The sequence below is a fragment of the Arvicanthis niloticus genome, chromosome 16 (genome assembly GCF_011762505.2).
Source record: "Arvicanthis niloticus isolate mArvNil1 chromosome 16, mArvNil1.pat.X, whole genome shotgun sequence".
NCBI classification, from domain to species: Eukaryota; Metazoa; Chordata; class Mammalia; order Rodentia; family Muridae; genus Arvicanthis; species Arvicanthis niloticus.
Genome location: NC_047673.1, coordinates 27,620,154 through 27,642,891, shown reverse-complemented (window position 1 = coordinate 27,642,891; position 22,738 = coordinate 27,620,154). Strand labels below are relative to the sequence as shown.

General features: G+C 43.9%; 1 protein-coding gene across 2 annotated transcripts in view; it reads right to left on the bottom strand.

Moving 5' to 3' along the window:
- The window catches only part of Trmt9b (tRNA methyltransferase 9B (putative)), a 57,509-nt gene extending 35,090 nt beyond the window's left edge, over nt 1-22,419 (bottom strand). For both annotated transcript variants that reach the window (XM_076914033.1, XM_034519821.2), the window contains exon 1: nt 22,025-22,419. The gene's annotated coding sequence lies outside the window, so the exon portion shown is untranslated. The remainder of the gene's footprint in view (nt 1-22,024) is intronic.
- Nucleotides 22,420-22,738: the final 319 nt, after the last annotated feature.

The window sequence follows — 22,738 nt, the reverse complement described above, 5'->3', positions numbered from 1 at the left end:
ACCTGGGTCATAGGAATTCGGTGTCCACACGGAGGAGTTAGCATTTAAGAGTTAGTGCTGTTCTCTCTGGGGAATGAATTAAGGAGGTGGTAAAGCACTCGACTAGCTCAAGAAGGAGAGAATTAAACTCTAATGACTAAGGTGTTAACTCCAGCTGACAGCATGATTCCCACAACTATTAAAGTTGCACAGGGTCACTGAAGCTCAGCAATAAAGAACTCAGAAGTTAATGAAGTGTGTGAGTATTCACACCTTGCAGAGTAGTTTAGGTGAAGTTCTGGATAAAAGCTGGACCTGAGAATTTAGGGACCTGTGTCTTCTTCTGCATAAAGATGAGCCTTACCTTGCAGATGCACCTACTTCCACGCCAAAGGAGTTTGCCTCTCAAGGAGAGACAACTCCATCAATCCCAGGTTTCCTCCAATTCTCACAGCAGTCCTTGGACCTGTGGTAACCTTCCAGCATCCTTCGAAGGACAATTACAAAGCCAAACCCACAGGTATCAGCAGATGATAAATTCATGCGAGTCACCCCACTAAACCTACTTGCATTTTTTTTTAATATCTTCTTCAAAAGGAAGGAGATGAACTGTGCATCCCATAAAGCCAACCTCATGGCCCTACATTGAATCACACTCTTGACAGTGAACAAGTTCCTCCTGCTTCCTTTCCTCTCTTCTCAGTCATCAGTTTTTCTCCTTGCTCCTAGATCCTCTCATCCGTTTAAAGTGTGTTCTGACAGCTCTAAGAAATGAATAGTCCTTTCACGTGTGAACATAGATCATGGTCTAGGGTGAGCCCTCATTTCACGGCCGCCTCTAAGGACGAAGTCCTTAAATTAGGCTGCCCCAGCTTGATGGCTTTCCTCTCCTCTTCTCTGCCAGCTTCACGGTTATGATCACAGAGCACCCGACAACGCCAGGTCTGCGGCTGTCACCCAGCAAACTGGGTGGCATGGAGAAAAGTGAAAAGGATAAAGAAAATGATAAAAGGGAGGTCAGAAGGGAAGGAAGGGAAAGAAGGGGAGGAAGAGGGAGGAGACCGATCCTCACTGTTTATCTCGGTGTCCCCTTTTAAACAAGAGAACCTATGTGTTTGTTCACCAGGTTTTCAGTGTCATTTATAGCACGCCTCCCTTTGCTCCAATTCCAAATCACTGCTGTTACTGCATGCCATGCAGCCATGAGCTACAACAGTCTCTCCTCCTTACTGTTACAGAGTGTTAGGGTGTTCCTTTGCCAAACTGTAATGGTGGACAAGGAGGACTCATAGATGACTTCTTGTACCTGGAGATGGACTCCATGGGGGATTGCTCTGCTGCTGCTGCTGCTGCTGCTGCTGCTGCTGCTGCTGCTGCTGCTGCTGTTAAAAGAGGCCTGGGCAGAGACACAGATCTTTTTCACTAACTTTCAGACAAGAAAACACTCTCCTGGTGGTGATGGTTGCACAGTCATGTGAATGTATATAAATGCCACTGAAATGAGTGTTTAGAAATGGTTAAAATAGTAAGGTGTGTGTGTGTGTGTGTGTGTGTGTGTGTTTTAAACTACAATAAAACAAAACTTTCCATTACTTCTGCTTAGTCCTGCTTAGGTAGTGTAGCCACCTGCTCATCACCAGGGCAACAGTCACTAACATCCTCGGGACCACACCTGTCAGCAAATGAACAGCTTCCTTTTCTAAACTTCCCCTCTCCCCCCTTTGTGTTTGGAGGGCAGAACTTGACAAGCAACATTTCTTCTTTGCCAGGTGACTCTACCAACTGGGGATTTGGAAGGCAGGAGTCGGAGAAGGGAGCAGATCTCTCTGTAAGCTTCCTGTTCCTGCCACAGTTGCCCAGCAACGGGCCTTCCGCACAGCACTCATTTCAAGGAGCAGTTGGTCAGTGTCTAATTGTTTCCACTCTCCCAGACCCAGCTCCTTATGCCTCTGAGAGATACTGCAGCAGGCAACTAACACCCTTCTTAAGGGATGTGGATCTGGGACCCTTGCTATTCCCTGGTCTTGAGTGTTAGCACCTGCCACCAACTCAGGTTATTTGGAAAATGCTCAAAAGTTTCTAGGAATATCCATCTTATGCTTTCCCCCATCTATTTTCTTGTTTGCTATTTTAAACATTTATTTAATGTGTGTGTGTGTGTGTGTGTGTGTGTGTGTGTGTGTACAGCTTGTGTGTGATGGTTAGAGGATAACTTATGAAAGTTGGATTTCTACTCCTATCATGAGGATTCTGGGAACTGAACTCAGGTCCTTAGGCTTGGCAGCAAGCACCTATACCTGCTAAGCCATCTCGCTAGCCCAATCCTATTTCTTAATTTCTGTCAGAGGATCTTCCCCAGTTTTTATTTTATTTTATTTTTCATATAGAACAAGCTATCTATAAGATGCTCAATAAATTAATAAAATACTTTTAAATATCAGCCATATGCTGGATATTTAGGCTAGGTGCTTCAATAATAGTCACTTTAAATCCAGCAAAGGCACAGTTTAAAATCTGAAATACCAATATATTTTAAGCCTTATAAAAAGTCAAAAGTAGAAGTCACAACATGTTGGCATGCTGAAAGAATGTGCTACCAACAAAAACAAGTGGTCGGCCCTGGGCACGAGTCCATACAAGTGTGCTAGATGGACTCGGCAGGCACTATGTACATGTTTGCACACACACCACACACACACACACACACACACACACACACTCACACACGAACTTCGAAGGGAACACAGGAGGAGCTGGGGGAAGGGAGGGGCAGAAGTGTTCCAGGTGCAGAGCTTATATACAAAGTTCTCAAAAATACAACCAGAAGCAAGAATAACAAATTGTAGAAACAATTCTGCAAGGAATTGCTTCCTCTTTGGTGTGTGCTCCCAGCCCCCACCTCCGCTATTTTAAGTGTCATGTGTCCCAGGCTAGCCTGGAACTTTCTGAAGATAACCTTGAACTTCTGATCCTTCTTTATAAACCTGTGTTAGTACATCAGTCTGAGGTAACCTGTGCTAACACAGCAGTCTGAGGTGCTGAGGATTAAACCAGGGCTTCGTGCATGCTAGGCAAGCTCTGCCTCCACAGCTTTACCTCCCCAGTCCCTAAGCTCTGATTCTTGATGCAGCCCAAGGGTACCCCGATGCTTTCATATCCATTATAACACCCAGATTCAGGGGCTGGCAAGGTGTGGCGTGGCAGACAGACAGACAGACAGACAGACAGACAGCAGGTAGCTAGTGTAAAACTTGGAGGTTACTCCTATTTCTATTTCCAAGTGAAGCTATAATTGTCCTTTTTAAAGTTTTCCTTGCATTTGTATTGAAGTGCTTTGTGTGTTGGGAGGTGTATATGGGTGGGGGTGGGGGGCACACTGATGCCGTAGAATGCATGTACAGGTCAGAACACAACTTTGTAGTGTTTGATCGCCAGATACCAAGGTGGTAGACAGGCAATTCCAGAAAGTTGTCCTCTGACCTCTGTATGTATAAGTACACGCACAGGTTACCTAAATAAAAATTTAAAGCTCTTTGGAAAAAAACATTGGATCTGTAACTGAACATCTACAACCCTTTTCTAATCCTTATTTCCTAAATAATACAGTAATTCTCTATATAGCATTCAGCTAGCATTAGGAAATAGAATTCATGTAAATGTTTAGAAGTGTATAGAAGGAAGCTAATAGGTTATATGGGAACACTGTGTCACTCTCCATAAGGGGTCTAAGTATCTGCAGGACAACTTTAGGCATCCTAGAACCAACCTCCCAGTAGGCTCCATGCAGGCTGTATATATATACACACACAAGACCTGTGTGACTTCTGACTTCAGTCCCATAGACCTGCTGCTGCTTGCAATGTAGCCAGGCCAAGTCAGGGTAGTTAAGGAATAGCGTGGCTACACATACATCTAGTAATTGACTGGCACTGTTAAACAGGAAAATACCTACTAAGGAGAAGAATACATACACTTGATGTTCTTGTGAATGCACACAATGTTGCTTTCTGGGTTGCCTGATCCAGTAAGAGCTAAACACACAAGATGGAGGAGTTTGCCATCATCAGCCAGCACCCAGGAACATGGTCCTCTTCATAGGCCTCTTAAACTGACTGAATTTATAAACAATACCCAGACCTCAGATTAGAAAACAAGAAACAACTTGTTTTATACTTAATGACAAGTATCTAGTTCTTGATGACAAAGAAGATGGGATTGTCAAAGTGTCTGTCATTGGACAGCATTCATTTAGAAGAGAAAAATCCACATGGAGCCAATCCATCTAAAGGGCAAGCTTACCCATTTCTAGATTAAAGGATCAGAATCAGAAAGATCTGTGGACCTTGTTCCCTTCTGACATCAAACTTTATCAACAGGCCACAACCCAGGAAGGTTGTGCAGACTTACTTCTGCACAGTCCCTTGACATAGATGACATTGATAATTGGACAAGAGTCTCTCATTCACTATGTCAATAGTATATATTGACTTTTTAAAATTACATTCCTTATTGTGTGTATGTGTGTGCCCACGTGTGCCACAGTGTACATGTGGAGGCCACGGGGACAACTTCTGGGGATTCAGCTTTCTCTGTCTACCATGTAGGACCTGGGGATTGATCTCAGCTTGCAGGGCTTGGCCAGTAAGCACTGTTACTGGCTAAACCATCTAATGCATGGGCGCACATAACTGTCTTTTAAAAAAACAGCTGTATTAAAAGATTCTTCAGCCTGTGAGGAACGATGGCAAAGTCAAACTTGTAACAAAGCTTGAAACCTCTAAGCTTGGTCCCAGTTACCATTGGCGTGGCTTTATCAGACAATGTTCTGAAAACATTACACCTTGGCAATCACCCATCCACTGAGAATATACCATCTGGCACTGGGTGGATTAACGTTTGTCATTATAGTGGGAAAGTGACTAACAGAGAAACTAGAAAAAATCAGGAGGTTTTGCCAATTTTAAAGAGCAGCTTTGCTTAGAACAGATGTGTTGCTTATACTGCTTTGGTGGGAAAAAGTTAAAAACAACCCAACTCCAGACATCCTAAGACGGACCAATACTAACAGGAACAAGACATCTTTTTATGTCATTTTTAACACGAGAAGAATATCACCACCCCTGCCTTTAAAGTCACCACCCCTGCCACCTGTGGTCCAATGAGGTTGAGCCTTGGGTGGGAGCTACAGAGGAGAGCAAGAGCTTGTGAACAGACTCAATGTCCCAACCTTGCATTTCCATCATGGGACACATGATCCTAAACCTTTAGTGACATTCTTTTTGTGTTTTCACCCACCACCTTATTATTTAAGTGACCAAAGACATCAGTGAAGATGTCCACGATTCCAGAGGGAAGCAATATCTGAATACAAACATGCAGAACACTTCTACCTCTCAATCCAATCCTTCCTGAACTATCAAAAAACTTATTTTCGTGCTGCCCATGATTTACTTACCTACATATCTGTGATGGTTTGTATATGCTCGGCCCAGGGAGAGGCACTATTAGAAGGTGTGGCCCTGTTGGAGTAGGTGTGGCCTTGTTAGAGTAGGTGTGTCACTGTGGGCATGGGCTTCAAGACCCTCATCCTAGCTGCCTAGAAGCCAGTATTCTGCTAGCAGCCTTTAGATGAAGATGCAGACTCTCAACTCCTCCTGCACCATGCCTGTCTGGATGTTCCTGCCTTGATGATAATAGACTGAACCTAGTTGCCTTGGTCATGGTGTCTGTTCACAGCAGTAAAACCCTAAGACAATTTCCCATGTTTCTGGAGGATGAACAATTTTGAGGGTCTAATGATGTTGGATACTATCAGGGTCCAGAATTTCTTTGGATTATCATTTATCATAAGGCAAAAATGAGAAGGGACACGATATGGTACTGAACACTACAGGCTCAAGCCCCATCTCCAATAGGTGATTCCCTGATCCAGACCGCAAAAATGAGTTGCTCTCTAGGTATCCACAAACTTTTGTCTCTGTTCTTGTGCTGGTTTGAGTGAGAATGGCTTACATAGGCTCATATGTTTGAATACTTGGTCCTTTGTGTGTGTGTGTGTGTGTGTGTGTGTGTGTGTGTGTGTGTGTGTGTGTGTGTAACTGTTTGGAAAGGACTAGGAAGTATGGTTTTGTTAAAGAAGGCATGTCACTGCCTCACCATTCCCATGTAGCTTTCTCTGACTCATGGTTGTGGCTCAGGTTGTAAGTTCTCAACTAGTACTGTAGCTCCATGCCTGCCTGCCTGCTGCCATGCTGTCTGCCCTGATGGTCACAGACTCACCCTCTGTAACTGTAAAACCCAATGTCTTAGTTAGGGTTTTACTGCTGAGAACAGATACTGTGACCGATGCAACTCCTATAAGGACAACATTTAATTGGGGCTGGCTTACAGGTTCAGAGGTTCAGTCCGTTATTATTATCAAGGTGGGAGTGTGGCAGCATCCAGGGGGGCATGGTGCAGGAGAAGCTGAGAGTTCTACATCTTGTTTCAAAAGCAGCTAGGAGAAGACTAGCTTCCAGGCAGCTAAAATGAGGGTCTTAAAGCTCACTCCCACAGTGACACACTTCCTTCAACAAAACCACACCTACTCCAATAAGGCCACACTTCCAAATTGTGCCACTCCCTGGACCAAGCATATACAAACTATCACACCAAATATACTCTTTTTTTCCCCCTATAAGTTGCCTTGGTCATGGTGTCTTATCACAGCAGTGGAAAAGAAACTAACACAGCTCTGGCACATTAGAAGGTGTTGGCGTGTGCCATCCGCTGTATTAATCTGGAGTCCTTGCTAAATAAATTTGTGCTGAGTTTGATGTTTAGATCAGTTAAAGAAGAAGCTGTCACAATATTTAATGAAGAAAACAGCTGAAGTGGATCTGTTTCAGTACTGAGGTATTATTTATTTTAATGGCTTTCACAAAACCACTTTCTATTTATGCTAAATAATTTTACTCCTTCTAAGCAGCTGATAAATACCAGTTTCCAACTGAGGACAAATTAGGACGGCGAGTTGTGAAGTAGTGATACTCACTGGGGCCTTACCTGGTTTGAATACAGTCACCTATTATCTACAAGAATTATCCAAGAACTCCCACCTCGAGGGTACCAAGATCTGCAGGATGCTCAAGTGGCATAGAAAACAACATTTACCTATCCCATATGACGCACATCGCCCTGCAAGCATATCATCATCTCTAGGTCCTTTGTAAGTGGTATGATGCACATGTTCTGCAAATAGTTGTCAAATCTTATCATTCAGTGAATAACAGTAAGAATAAAAATTACGTATTTAGGTGGGGTTTTCCCTCCACAGTAGTTTTGGTTTCCAATTGGTTGAATCTGTGGATGTGGAATCATGGATAAAAGGGATGTTTTCTAATCGCTCTGCAGCCTGTCTTGCTACCTGCTGTGACTTCTCACCCAGTGAGTGGTCTCAAGCAGGCTCCTTCACTCTCTAATGTGCTACATCTTACCTACTCTGGGCTTACTGTTAACCATTTCTGTTGGAGTCCTAACTAAAACATGAACCAAAACGACAGGTTACAGAGGTATCAGTTTTGGATAAGTGAACTTGGTGATACCTATGTTGACTGTGTACAGGCTGTGTTAGCTCTCTACTTTAATAAGGAGATGAAGATGTTTGGAAGGCTGGCCGCACCTGAGACATGAGAGCCTTCTCCTCTTCAGCTGGGCTCCCACACTCTGGGTTCTGTCTTGTGTAGAGACACTGAGACCTTCGTAGGTGGGTCTTCCAGTTTGCTCCATTGTCTGCAGCAGCTCACACTTGCTTTGCACCCATGAAAACCTCCGCAGGGGGCTGGAGAGATGGCTCAATGGTTAAGATCACTGACTGCACTTCCAGAGGTCCTGAGTTCAATTCCCAGCAACCACATGGTGGCTCACAAGCATCTGTAATGGGATCAGATGCCCTCTTATGGTGTGTCTGAAGACAGCTACAGTGTACTCATATAAATAAAAAAATAAATAAAACTTAAAAAAAAAAAAAAACCTCCGCAGGGCCATGGGGGGGGGGCGTGACTGTTTACATCACGTGGAGAGGCTTTCAATCCTGAGTAAGTGCTACAATTATGAAAGCTGCACAGAAGTAGGAATCACGCCAGTCAAAAAGATGCTTTTGTCCGCAGGCAGCTTGCATTGTATTTTGCAAGAACGTGTTTGACATTTTAAACCTTCCCGTGGCAGCAAATTGTACTTCTCCTAGCAGCGGGAGTTATTAGGTCGGTGCCCAGAATAAACCAGATTGTTTTGGAAAGGTTTAATTTTTTTTTCAGTTTCCATGCTGCAGTTTATGACTGGGTTGGTTTCTTCAGAGATAAGCCCAGGTATAGTTGTACACTGATGATTACTTCAGATTTAAAGCCACAGATACCCTTTTTAACCTTCAGGAGAAACAGTTATAATCTACTTTTCAAGCAGATGAATCAGGGTGAGAGAGTTCTGGTTCTAAATTTAAAACTTTAAAAATCAGACAGAGTGGTCAACCCAAAGCTCCCAAGGTGGGAGAAAAATATTTCTCACAAATGGACAGAAAGGAATGTTACATAAAACCCAAGCTACAATCTGTTTTCTCTTATGCATAATTTATTTATTGTCAAGAAAGCAGAATATATCCACTGACTGTAAGGTCATATACTAACCAGCTGAATTGCAAAAGCATTGTTTCAAAAATGGCAAGACACTGTACTTTTGAAAATTCATGACAAATAACAGAAACAACCCGGAATGACTTGGTTCTCCCAACCTTTCTTGGAAAGATCCACATTCTCCGTTGACCTTCAGAACTTTGGTTCATGGTCTCCTCAACTTGTAGGAACTTAGATATCACAGAGCTCATGCAGGAGAAAAAGATGGGTCAAAAATAGGCAGATGAATGCAAAACCAATGCTGATGCCAGAGGTAAGGGTCAGGTACGCCAGAGAGGCCCTCAGCACAGACAACATGCATCTCGTTCCTAAGGACTAAGCATTGGACTCTTCAGTACCCACTGTAGCAGCCATGGTCTAGTTTAAATAAACAGAAAGCAGGAGTGACCTATGCACAGTCCTAACAAGGGTAGGTGCTACATCACATATTCAGTAACTAACGTTTTAAGGGACATTTATTTTAGAGAAAGGACTGAAGGAGCTGAAGAGGTTTGCAACCCCATAGGAAGAGCAACAATATCAACCAACCAGACCCCCCAGAGCTCCCAGGGACTAAACCACCAACCAAAGAGTACACATGGAGGGACCCATGGCTCCAGCTGCATATGTAGCAGAGGATGGCCTTGTTCAGCATCAATGGGAGGAGAGGCCCTTGGTCCTGTGAAGGCTCAATGCTCCCAAGTAGGGGAATGTGAGGGCAGGGAGGCGGGAGTGGGTGGGTGGGGGAGCATCCTCATAGAAGCAGGAGAGGGGAGATGGGATGGGGGTTTCCAGGGTGGAGAACAAGGAAAGACAATAACATTTGAAATGTAAATTTTAAAAATCCAATAAAAAATCTGGAAAAAAAACATGTCAAGAAACAGTATATATTTTACTTAAATTTTTTTCCAATTTATCTTCAAATTTCTACATTTTAAATGGATAGATTTACTTTAAATGAATAAATCCCAAGACTCATAGCAGTGGGATAATTCAAAAGGTACTTTTTGAATTAAAAGTTTGGTTTAAAACTTGGAACAAGAGTCAAGAGATGGCTCAGCAGTGAAGAGCATGTATTGTTCTTTGCCGTGGACCTGGGTTCGAGTCTCAGCACCCACAACTGCCTGGAACTCCAGTTCCAGGGGATCCAATATCCCTTTCTGACCACTGAGGGTCCCTGCACTTACACAGTACATGTACATATAAATAGGCATACCTACTACACATGAAAAGTTTGTAACCTTACAAATAATTGGCAAAATATTTCTTGCCTCTAGTGAAACACATGGCAGAGTATGAAGTCTGTCTTCTCCAGTTGGGCCATTATTGGGACTTCTAGGACTTTCTACATTTCAAAACTTACAGTAACATAGTCTGCGACACAGAAACTCATCCTGCTTATGCCAAAGAAAATGCATCACCATAATGAGGATTAAAGGCTTCTGTGTGCACGCGCTGCCAATACATTTCCAAGAGCCCGCATTTTAACAAGTAAAATAGACAGATGACCAGACATGAGATTATAAATTACTTTGGCTGAGTTAAAAAAAAAAAACACGCTAGCAGTAGATAGCGCAACAGTTTTACTGACATATTTCTTCGTGTTCTGCATCCTTATGGATGTCTCTGTGTAGCTTCTTATGGGACTCATGTAGGATACACCTTATACAGGAACCACAATATGTGCCCATGCCAAATAAGAGCTCACCCACATTGCTGCTAACTTGGCACAAAGCCTCACGCTTTCTACAGAGGAAGTGATCCAGAGAAGCCAGGTCAGGCCTGCAGTAGCCGGCAGGAGGACAAAGTGACGACAGCTTTGCAGCGCTCTACCTCACATTTCGTCTGGGTTAATGCATATCAGTAAATGAAGTCTATGGGTTCTTCCCCAAGTGTTTAACCAATATGAAACTGCACGGCAAGAGGGGATTACTGGACTTAGAAGCCTGTGTGCATTCTCCCCACCTGTTAAAGCTCAGGCGCAAGGTCTGCACCTGAAGGTCACTTAGGAGACTCTTCTGCTGAGCACATGACAGGGGCTCTCCTCACACTGTGACGTAGATATATGTATGCGCTCAGTACTTGACATACTGTCATTCAGACCCCTCGAATTAATGCTTTATGCATCTTGTACCAACAGAATGTCTAAGTGGTAAAAAAAAAAAAAAGTATCTTATGATCTGCTCAAACCAAAAGCCTGCACAGGTGAGACAGGTTAGGATGAGTGGACCAATGTTGATTCATTATCAGTAACCAGTATCTATAGTCTATTCTAGTCTTCCATCTTTGGAGCGGACAATTCTGAATTTTGTCAGATGTACAATATTGTGTATCCACTACAGCAATAACATAAACCGTTTATGGCCCTAAATTGTCCTAAATGCCCCCTAGCCATCTTCCCCTGTACCCTTCACCCCTGACAACCCTCATCGTTTTACTTTATCTATAGTTTTACTTTTCCAGAATGTCAGTTAGTGGATCCATAGCATCCTTTTCCTTTTTTAAAAAAGACTGGTTTCTTTAACTTAGTAATTTGCATCTTAATTTCCTTTGGGTCTTCCTATTGGTCATTTCTTTTTTTAAGTCCGAGCTAATACTTCTTTGTATGAACATATCACAGTTTGTATAACCATTCACCTATGGACATCTCAGTTGCCACCAACTGTTAGCAATTATGAATAAAGCTGCCATGCGAGTTTCGATGCACCTGCCCACTAGTTGCCTATCTTTATCAATACAAGTATACTCGGTGTGAATAATCAGGAGGATGCTCTCTATTCAATACAGCTGTAAAGATTTAACTTTGGGTGCAGGTCTTGCTTTATCACTTTATTCCAGTTTTTGGTGCATGGGTGCCTTGCCTGCATGTATGTCTGTATACTGTGTGCATGCCTGTTGTTCACAGAAGAGGGCAGAGGAGGGCAGATCCTCTAGAACCAACATTAAAGATGGTGGTGAGCTGCCATATGGGTGTAGGAAAACACATCTGGGTCCTCTGGAAAAACGGCAAGTACTCTTAATCCCTGAGCCACCCCACCCCACCCCCAGGCCTTTGGGCTCACGTTTTGAAAACGACAACCTCATCGATTATTTCTGATTAGCCCATAACTTCCGCAGATGTGCTTTTTGGAGTTCATTTATTACAGATGGTCAACAGTTTACCACATTACTTCAAGGGTGCTTTCATAGATGTACAAGTTTTTCCTGTGAGATTTACACATAGCCGGCGATGAATAGGGATGCAAAGAGGGAGAGTGATTCCTACCCAGTGACTGTGGCAAGTTCTCCTCTGTTTTAGACATGACAGTATTACTTCCTAAAATTGTAACTACCTGGCGAGATGGAATTACATGCAGTTTCAAAGAATTATTCTCTGATGTTTGTATTCCATGAGGGAAGAGCTTGGTTGAGATCTCCCGTGCAAATGTTTCTGACAATGGTCTTCTGCTATGTTTGTCTACAGATAATGCTAGAAGACTTGTCTCTGTGACTAGTGATCACATCCAGGAAGAGCCCGTTTCCTTTCCTTCCAGCTTCCAACAACTGTTGCTTCCTCTTTCCCAGGAAGTCCCTACTCCCTGCTACAGATATGTTCTTGATTACATGGAACATTTTGGTATTCAGCCTTACACTGTTCTGCTGGTTCTTTGTGCAGCTGAAGGATGCTCACTTGAATAAAAACTCAAAGTCTAGATGGAACTCCTTTCTCCTAGCAGCATCTGTGGTCTGTGCACTGTGGGGGTTATGACAGGAAAATGGGCTTCCTTCCTTGAGTGGGATGTGATGGGAGATACCATAGGATTCAGCCATAGAGAGCCCTGTGGGGCATTTTCTCATTAGTGATTGATGGACAAGGACCCAGCTCATTGTGGGGGATGCCATCTCTGGGCTGGTGGTCCTGGGTTCTATAAGAAAGCAGGCTGAGCAAGCCATGGGAGCAAGCCAGTAAGCAGCACTCCTCCATGGCCTCTGCATCAGCTCCTGCCTCTAGCTTCCTGACCTGTTTGAGTTCCTGCCCTGGCTTCCTCCAGTGATGGACCACAATGTGGAAGTATAAGCTAAATAAACCCTTTTCCTCCACAACTTGCTTTTGGTCATGATGTCTCATCAAAACAGTAGAAATCCTAATTAGGATAACTATTCAGCCAAAAAAAAAAAAAAAAAAAAAAAAAAAAAAAAGAGACGATTCTGATACACACTACAACATAGATTAGAGGCATGGACAAATGACGGGTGCCACACACTGGACACACTATGGCAGGTGAAATATGCCAGGGACAATGCAGTATATAAGTGTGTGAGTCCACTTTTGTGAGGTTCCTAGAGTAGTCACAATTACAAGGACAAAAGCTACCTGGGATTGAAGGTGGGGAGATGGGGAGCTATCCAATGGGCCTGATGCTCCATTTTGAGAAGGTAAAGAGTTCTGGAGTTGGGCAGTTGTGGCCATTGTCCAACGAGGTGATTATCACCAAGTAACATGGAGCTATACCTTAAAACTTGTCAAAACATAATTGTTTAGTTAGGGCTGCTTAATAATTTTGTAAAAAGTCAGTGCTGTGGATAGATAGACACTCATGTACAGGAGTAAAGTCCTTTAACATGATATTGTTTATTGATTCTTTGTGAATTTTATATCACGAATCCCACCACACTCACTTTCTAGCTCTCCCAGGACTGCCCCCCAGCCCTTGTAACAACTACCCCCAAAAGAAGACTAAGACAAAGACACAGACAATGACTACACCATTTACTTCGAGGAGGAAGAGGAAGAGGAGGAAGAGGAGGAAGAAGAGGAAGAGGAGGAAGAGGAGGAGAGGAAGAGGAAGTGGAGGAAGAAGAGGAAGAAGCAGAGGAAGAAGCAGAAACAGAGGAAGAGAAAGAAAAATCAGAAGCAGAGAAAGAGGAAGAAGAGGAGGGGGAGGAGGAGAAAGAAGAAGAAGAAGACGACTAAGTCCAATTTGTGTTGACAAGAACATGATCAAACTCCCGGTGGCCAGCCTCTTAATGAAAACTGAGTCCTTCCTGCCTCTACTCCTACCAGAAGCCATCAATTGTGGAGAGCTAGACTTCAGCATCCTCATCCCAATTTTTCAGTTCTCTTTGACAGCTTTATGTCTAGGCTGTTACTTGGGGGTGGGGGTGGGTTGTAGTAAAGTGGGAATAGGGGTTGTCACAGAAGCCTTCTAGGTCTCTTTTTCTCAACTGTGAGTCTGCAGTCATCAATAACATGGCAAAAATACCTTCCTTGTTCTTTATAGTCAGCAGGGGCACAGACCATGGATTTCCATATGGTTTCTGGCAACACCAGGGACCACAGACATAATAAGTCTTAATCTTGGGTCACCATAAACCTTGGTCACTCCATATTTAATAACACAGTCTCCATGTATGCTTCTTTCCCCAGGACAGTCACTAATAGTGTCCCACTCACTCTCAAAGTTGTCCTGGCTTTGACAATAAGACATCAAGGATATTGCTACACCTAGTTCTACAACATCTAGTTGAACAAACCATTGTTCCTTCATCTTTGTTGGCAAATATGTATATCTGCATTTTCTTCTATGACTATGACTATAGATTTGATGTCCAGTGAAACTCTATAAAGTGTGATCATTTTTAACTGATTTTTATTACGTACAGATCACATTCAAATATCAAAAGAAGCCTTCCTATGAAATTACTACTTTAAATACTAAAACTCCTGAATGTTGAATAGAATCCCATGGTTCAATTCCTATAGGTTAAAAAAAAAATAGATAAAAGAAAGGCATGGGGCTTGGGGAGATGGCTCTGAGGCCAAGAGCTATCACTGCTCTTCCAGAGAACCCGAGTTCAGTTCCTAGCATCCACATTTGTCAGCACCAACCTACTTACACCTCCAGGTCCAGGGATCCAATTCCCTCTTCTGGCCTCTGAGGGTACCTACACACACATGTCCACTAACCTGCTCCCACCCCCACATAAATAAAAAATAAACAAACACATGGTCCTAGACTTCTGTTGCTGCCTTTGCTCCTCAGATCTTTTTTTTATTGTCAATGCAAATATTCTCTGAAGTCAGAAGTCAATTCATTGCGCCTTCTATCTCACCATGAGCAAACACAGCACCATCTCTGCCAGGAAGCCACTGCTCTCAATACTTAAAAGAAACACGCTGTCTTAGTTACTTTTCTTGTCATTGTGACTCAACTACCATGGTGAGAAGTCATGGTGGGGAAGGCATAGATACAGAAGCATGAGGCATTTCATCCACAGTGAGGAAGCCAGAAAAGAAAAAAGTGAAGCCCACTTTCCTCTTGAGCACAGAAAACCAGGATCACAGCTCAATGGTGCCATCCACACTCAGGGTGGGCCAGCCCTCTTCAGTTAAACCTTTCAAGAAACATCTATATAAGCATACCCTGAAGTGTGTTTCCATGAAAACTGTCTTAGTTAGGGTTTCTGTTGCTGCAATGAACCACCATGACCAAAAGCAAGTTGGGGAGAAAAGGGTTTATTTGGCTTACACTTTCATATCACTGTTCATCATTAAAGGAGGTCAGGACGGGCATTCATACCAGCAGGATCCTAGAGGCAGGAGCTGCTTACTGGCTTGCTTCCTGTGGCTTGCTCAGCCCGCTTTCTTATACAACCCAAGACCACCAGCCCAGGGGTTGGCACCACCCACAGTAGGTTAGGCCCTTCCCCATCAATCACTACTTAAGAAAATGCCTTACAGCTAGATCTTATGAACATGTTTCCTCAATTAAGGCTCCTTCCTTTCTGGTGACTCTAGCTTGTATCAAGTTGACACAAAAGTAGCCAGTAAAGTGACTGTAAATCTAGGCAAGCTGACCACTGAGATTAACTGTCACACATGTCGTCTTAACACTACATCTACACCATAGATGTCAGTCCCTCCACGAGTCTTGCTTGGTTCTCCTCAAATTTCTTAAAAGACATGAAAAACGAAATATACAAACAGCCCACACATGTGCTTACTACTCACCTTCCTTTCAAATCAGCACCCCACTGACCTAACCAGGAAGAGCCATATTTGGATGGCCTACACTATATAATACTTAGCAAAAAAAAAAAAATATGATTGTGATTTTCTTTTAATACTTCTTAAACTTTTATGTCTATGACTATTTGCCTGCATGTATGTGTGCATACTACCTATGTACCTCATGTTCACGGAGACCAGAAGAGGGCATTGGACCCTCTGGAACTAGAGTTACAGAAGGTTGTGGGCCATCAGGTTGGTTCTGGGATCTGAGGTGAGCCCTTCTGCAAAGAGCATCAACCACTTTTAACTCTCCAGTCATCTTTTTAGCCCCATATTGACTCGAAGTCTGCAACAGCAGTTTTGTAAACATCGTTATCTCTAAGTACACTCAATATGTTTGGACAAGGCAAGAATGTGTCAGCCTTACAGCCCAGAGAAAGAAACACAGAGCTCTACTCCTAATGTTTGCTCAACTATGACTTAAAGAGGAAAACTAAGGAAAGGAAGAGAAGCTGGAATGGGGGGAGGGTCATTTACATGTCACTACAACATAGAAAGGTCAGTATCGCCTACTTTCCTTTATAATTAATCAAACAGCAATACGTGGGCTTCAAGAACAACAGCTTGATGCCCTTGAAAGGCTATTCATGGATCACGGCAACATTTAGCTATGTTCATTCTTGATGGCAAGAGGTTGAGTAGCTAAATTACTGATGCCTCCACTACACCTAAAGCATACAGTCACATGAGAGTATGATTTATCCAGGTAACATTTGTAGTTCTGCATTTAAATGTTTCTCATCCATCACTAGGGAAGCTAATGAATTGGTTGCCACCTTTGAAGAGCTAACGTTCAATACAAGAACACTGATGCAACAGACTAACAAACTCATTATGCGTCCCAGTCTGCTTTGGTCTCCTTTCCTTTCCCAAGTTTTAGCAGCAAAATGAAGATGACTTTATTTAATGATAGACTATTCCTAGATGTCCTAATGCAGTTTCTGAGTGCAAACAAGGTCATAATTTACTAACAGAAGAGATTGGGGGGGGGTGCGCGGGGAGAGGAATCTGACCAAAGCCAGGACATGAAAGAAGTGATTGGAGTAAATCCAAGCATACTTTTATTTTGCTCTCCAAGAAACAAGTCATTTCTGTCTTTGTCAGCATTAAAGAGAGTACTGTGAATGTTGCAGAGGAAAGAGTCAGCAAAAACACAACTTCACAGGTGATTCATCTAATAAATGAACCAGCCAACCATAGACTATGAATGGACTGTGGTCTTCCTTTGTTTTATGGGTCATGGAATGGGTATTGCTCTCTGAAGCTTTGGTGGGGAGGATCATTTTAAAAGTCTTTTTTTCCCCTGGGACAAGAAGGATGGCTTAAGCTATAGTGCCTGCTGGGGAAGCACAAAGACTGGAGCTGGGATTCCTAGAACTCATATAAGAAGTCAGGAATCATGGCTTGCATCTACAGCCCCAGCACTGGTTGGGAGAGACTGGAGAGACAAGTGGATCCCTCAAGCTTATCAGCTAGCTGAATTGATGATCATCAGGTTCACAGAGAGATCTTGTCTCAACAAATGAAGGTGGACAACCATCAAAGAAAGACATTCAATACCAACTTCTGACCGGTAAGCTCTGTATACACACATACACACATCCACACTAGTAAGCACCAAACAAACACCATAGAAACACACAGTTACATATAAAAGCTCATTTTCCTAATATTTTATTTTGATTACCAACCCAAACTGAAGAATATTTTTATGTTTAGATGTATAGCCACAACTCAGTAAGTTTTATTTACTTAACACTTTTTCTTTCTAGAAATTTTGACTCTGTACCTACAATATACTTGTTTGAAAGAAAACTTGTTTATCAACTTTCTTTTTTCACTTTAAAATAAAACAAAACAAAATATTACCCCAAATCAGTCTTAGCTTACTTTGAATTAAATATTCTGTCTCTGACGACGATATTTTAGATATGTGTTAGACGTGATGGCCTGCCACTCAAATCTCAGTCTCCAAGTGTTCATTCCATCAACTCTGAGATTAGAAATCTCTAGACTCCATTTCTCAGAGTTCTTTGAAGGATGTAAGATAGAGGTCAGGTTCTACCGGGAGAACAGCTAGAGAAGGAATCAGGATGTGTCTAGGGATGCTATTGGCTGGCCTGTTTTTGCTGTTGGCAACAGTGTTTACTCCCTTGGCTCCTGGGGTAAAGAATGCAGCATTTCCTTTGATTAGTGGAATACAGAAAAATGACATGGTCATGAAGTCAGCTGGTGGCTGAGTCTCAGAATTCCACCAGTGGCCATGAAGGCAGCAGCCCCAGGGCCACTTCAGCCCAGCTGCTTGGCAGGAATCCCATGGAGCTCACAAACACTCTCCCCTCTCCCTTCAGTTAGCATCCTCCCTCTGTAACTTTCTTGTGACCACTTCATCTCCACACTAAGCCCTTTTCTGCTTAAGTCACTGTGACAATTTTCCAATTGTCACCAGAAAGGGAGCATTCAATACACCAATGGTAGAAAGTGCTTTGGGAGAAAAATGAAGGGGACTGTGCCCATGTGACACACAACTGTGTGTTAGAAAACAAGGCCACACAACCCACCCAGGCTACCTAGATGAAGGGATGGAGTTGAAGTCAAAACATCATTAGACATGCTGAGAAATAACTAAGGAAGGAAAGACAGAAGTACAGAGAGGAAAGACAAAGACAAAAATAATGAATCCACCTATGTGCAGAAGATGACCAACCACAAGTCCTTCAAATGACCTTGGGAGATCTGTTCACCAGGGGAGAATGTTTCCATGTTTCTAGTCTGAACTTTCCTCTGAGAAATCAGAGCCTTCCCCATAAAATTTCAAAATGAATCATGCCCTACACGTCCTTAATGGATCCCCAGATTCAAATAAAATGTCTGTGCGACCAACAGGAAAAAATATATATGTATATATAAAAGGAAGATTAATCTAAACCTTGTTTAGCATTGGAACACGATGCTAGAGGTATGAGGCTTGGTCTTGTTGTCTATTATAATGTTAAATGTGAACCCCCAAGATTTGGGGTATACATGTAGACCCAAGAGATGCTATGTGACCCCATCCCCAAGGTATTTCTGATTGGTAAATAAAGATGCCAGCAGCCAATAGCTGTACAGAAGAAACATGGGTGAGGTTTAGGTTTCCTGGGCCTGGGGTCAGAGAAGAACCTTGAGAGGGAGAAGAAGGTGTAGGAGGAGAAGAGAAGCTGCCAGGAGTTAGGTGAGCCAGAAAAGAGCATTGCCCTGAGGGCTGGCCAATTGGAGTTAAGAGCAGCTCAGAGGAAACACGGTAAGTGATAACACAGGGTTATTGAAAGGAAAGTAGATTCTAATAGCATAGAGGGTAGGTATCTGCCCAGCTCTTGTGATGTTTAAGGCTCTTGTGATGTAAATATAAAGGTTGTATGTGTCTTTTATCTGGGAACTAAATGGTCAAAGGCCTGGTAGAAATCTCGTGTTTGGATTAAATAATTTCTACAACAGGGTAGACTAAGGGCTTTACTTGATTACTGAGTTATGCTTCCAGCCCTACAGGATCTTAAGGTCAGACCTGTAGTACAAAGCACTGGCAGATGAATTATGATAAATATTGTTTCATTTCAGATTAGCTTAAACATTGCAAATTCCCTTTTACAGTTTAATAGTGTAATCTGAATAAAACAATCTCAAGGCAAGACTGTCACATATAACAAGATTTCTGCTCATATTATATAAAAGAAAAAAAAAAACACATTTCTTCCAGGTCAGCCCTGCTGTTTCTGCCTCCTCCACACAGATCCTGTCAAAGATGCCTGTGCTCTCTCCTCCCAGCCCTGATTTTTGGACAGGTAGTGTTCAGTTTCCATTAAATGTTCTTCCTTCATGTATCTTGATGGGCTGACTTGGGAATTCTTTCTACAGGTAAATCTTCACTTCAGCCAACAATGCAGTAAACCCTCTGTGCAACCACAGGGCGTGTCACTGTGTTGATACACTCAGTTCACTTCTGTTTCTACCCAGTGTCTATCTGTCTGTCTCCCCAGCCCTGCGCCGTGTGTGTGTGTGTGTGTGTGTGTGTGTGTGTGTGTGTGTGTGTGTGTACAAGTGTCCAGAGAGACCAGAAGGAGGTGTCTAATCCCATGGATGCCTGGAATTACAGGCATTTATGGCTGCCTGCTGTCCCCATGCTGGGATTTGACCTCTTGGTTCTCTGAAAGAGCAATGGGTGCTATTCACCTGACCAGGCTATCTCCCCAGCACCTCTACCCACTCTTCGTAACTGCTGGTCTCTGCTAACAGTAAAGTAAGCATTTTATAACCACCATTCACCCATTCCCCACAATCACCTTCAGAGAAATCATTATGCCTTTCCCCCCCCCCCCCCCAGTCTCTCAGGCTCAAGCTGGGCTTCACTTTAGGAGACCTGGTTACAACTCAGAAAATGCCTTCTTTGCTTGCTTCTTTGGTGTTTTGGTTTAGAAGTTCCCCGAATGAATAACATTCACCCACTTTGAGAACCTCTTATCAAAGGTCCTTAATCAAACTTCTCTCGGGCTATCTGGAGAAGTGAGTCGAAAAAGTCAAGGGACACTCAGCTGGCCCCTTAGCTTCACTACTCTGTCAGGTTCCTCGGGGATCACTTTGGCTTTAGTCCCCCAGTCTCTCCTCACAGTCCACAGTTTCCATCACACTTCCATGCTACTGTATTTAGAACACATCCTCCTTGTGTAAGAGTGAGAACAGGAGCGTACAGATGGCCATTGGCATCGACGACGAGTCGCAACGATTGGTCATGCCATAGGTTCTTTTCAATGACATCTTTTCCTCAGATCCTGTTTAAGAATCTCAGCCAGAGAGTCACCAGGAACTTTTCTCTCAATGTCAAGAAGCTGTGTACAGCCAGCCATGGCTTCTTCAAAGCAGTGACAGAACCTTGATAGTCAGATAGACACACATACCCCCAAGTCTTAAAGAAGCAGACACCCCTACCCTTCAAAACTAAGCCCAGTTAGCACTTCTTGTTTACAGTCCACCAAACATCAGTACGATTCGGCTTTATAAACACACACACACACACACACACACACACACACACACACACACACACACAATGGAGGTTGGAGGTTTCCTGGGAATCCACTGCTACCTACCCTCTACATTTAAAATCAGGTTAAGTTCTTAATTATGCAGACCAAGCATTTTCAATGTCACCATTCCTTTGGCAAGGGGAAACATTAGAATACCTGAACTGCCTTAGGTATACTAAGACATATACCAAAGGGCAAACTATGTTCAAAGAGAATCATTAGAGCAACCAGATCTGTCTAGAGGCAGGCTTTCTTCTCAGTGAGGAAAGGAGCATATAAAGAGCTTTTTTTTTTTTTTTTTTTTTTTTTTTTTTCAAATGTGGCTCCAACAAAGCAGCAGTTCTCTGGAATGGTTTCCTTAGTGATGAGATGCTTTGCAACTCATCCCAGTCTCCTTTTAAATACACCACACACAAGTCAGCCAGTGGCTCTTGGCCATTCCTCCCCAGAGATCTCCACCTCCAGAGACCCACCCCCAAGGCACTGATGGATCACACCCGGAGCTGTCTATGCTGTCCTAGCAGGCTGGCAGGGGTCTTGACCTCTGAAAAAATCCTACAACTTTCCCTTCACTAAACTTCAATACAAATTAATCACTGATTTGTTTTCCCCCAGGAAGCAGAAAGAATAGATACTTTAATGAGCCCTGGGAACAACAGTGCTTTTATCTGGGGGGGAAAGTGTTAAATGCCAATTCTTGCTGGTGTGTTGGGAATAACCTTAATCTCCAAGCGACAGGAATCTAGTGTAACCTTTTCCTACACGAAATTTCCCAGGTGCATTTTAAAGATTTCATGCACACCAACTAAATACACAAAGAAAGGCCAGGCTCGGAGTTGTTTGCATCCTTGTCTCTTTCTGCATGTTATTTATGACAAAAGAGTTCAAGTTAGTGCAAACAGGCGCACGCACACAGGAGGCACCTATCATTGTATAGATCCCAGTATCCCATTTTGACTTTCCTTCCAATAAACTGTATTTTCATCCTCAGCTTCGGAAACTTTCAGGCTGCTGAGTTATCTTAGTTCCCGCCTCCTGCTGGGTAGAAAACCATTTCCCAAGTCACGGCTTTTAAAGGGAAAGATACACGTGCGACCAGAAACAAGAACTCGTCTTCATCTTTATACCTCTGAGCTTGTCGCCTTGGACTCTGAGAGCCTGTTTATCCTCCCTGCCATCTGAAGCAGGTCCTGCAAGGCAGGCTGCTCTGCTTTGGTCACGCCTCAAGTTTGCAGGGTAAACAGGTTCTCCCACTGTAACAAGGATGGCCAGGAAGACCAGGAACTCACCGAGGCTTGCAGATCCCGGACGCCCTGGCAGTTCTGGGGGTGCAGAGCGGCTGCAACTAGAGCAGCGGAGACTCCATAGAGCGGTGCAGACGAAGGTCAGCACCGGGTTTTGGGCGGTCTCTGCCCGGGATCCGGGCGGGAGGCTCGGCCGGGCACTGGCTCGGAGCTCTTCAGCGTCGCAGCCCGGGCTGTCCAGGATGCAACTTCCACCGGTCGGCCTAGGAGCGTGAGAATGAAAGGGAGAGGAGTGGAGAGAGGGAGGGGGTCGGGGGAGTGTGAGCGGGAGCGGGAGCGCGCGCAGGACGGAAGCGCGCGCCCGGGCTGGAGCGCGGCTCCGTCGAGAAGTTGGAATGCAGCCGTGAGGCCGCGCGCACCCAGGCTCGCGCGGGGATCTTCTGCGGAGCCGCACGGCTTGGGCGTCAGAGTGACAGCAGCTGCGACTTCCTGCGACCCCCACCCAGCGCGGTCCCCGCCGCCTGGACCCGCCCTCACCTCTCCCAAGGCAAGGACCACAAGCCCGCGGCGCCCGGGAGTCGGCTCGGTGCGGCGCGGGCGCGCGGCGGAGCCCAAGCGGTGTGGTCGCTCTATCTGTCCCTTGCGATCACTGCGCCCAGACGCGCCAGTGGCTGGGGTCAGGATGACCTTCCTGTCTTCCACCTCTCTCTACTCTAGTGTTTGGTGGGGTGAAGGGTCCTAAGCGGGAGAGACGCCACT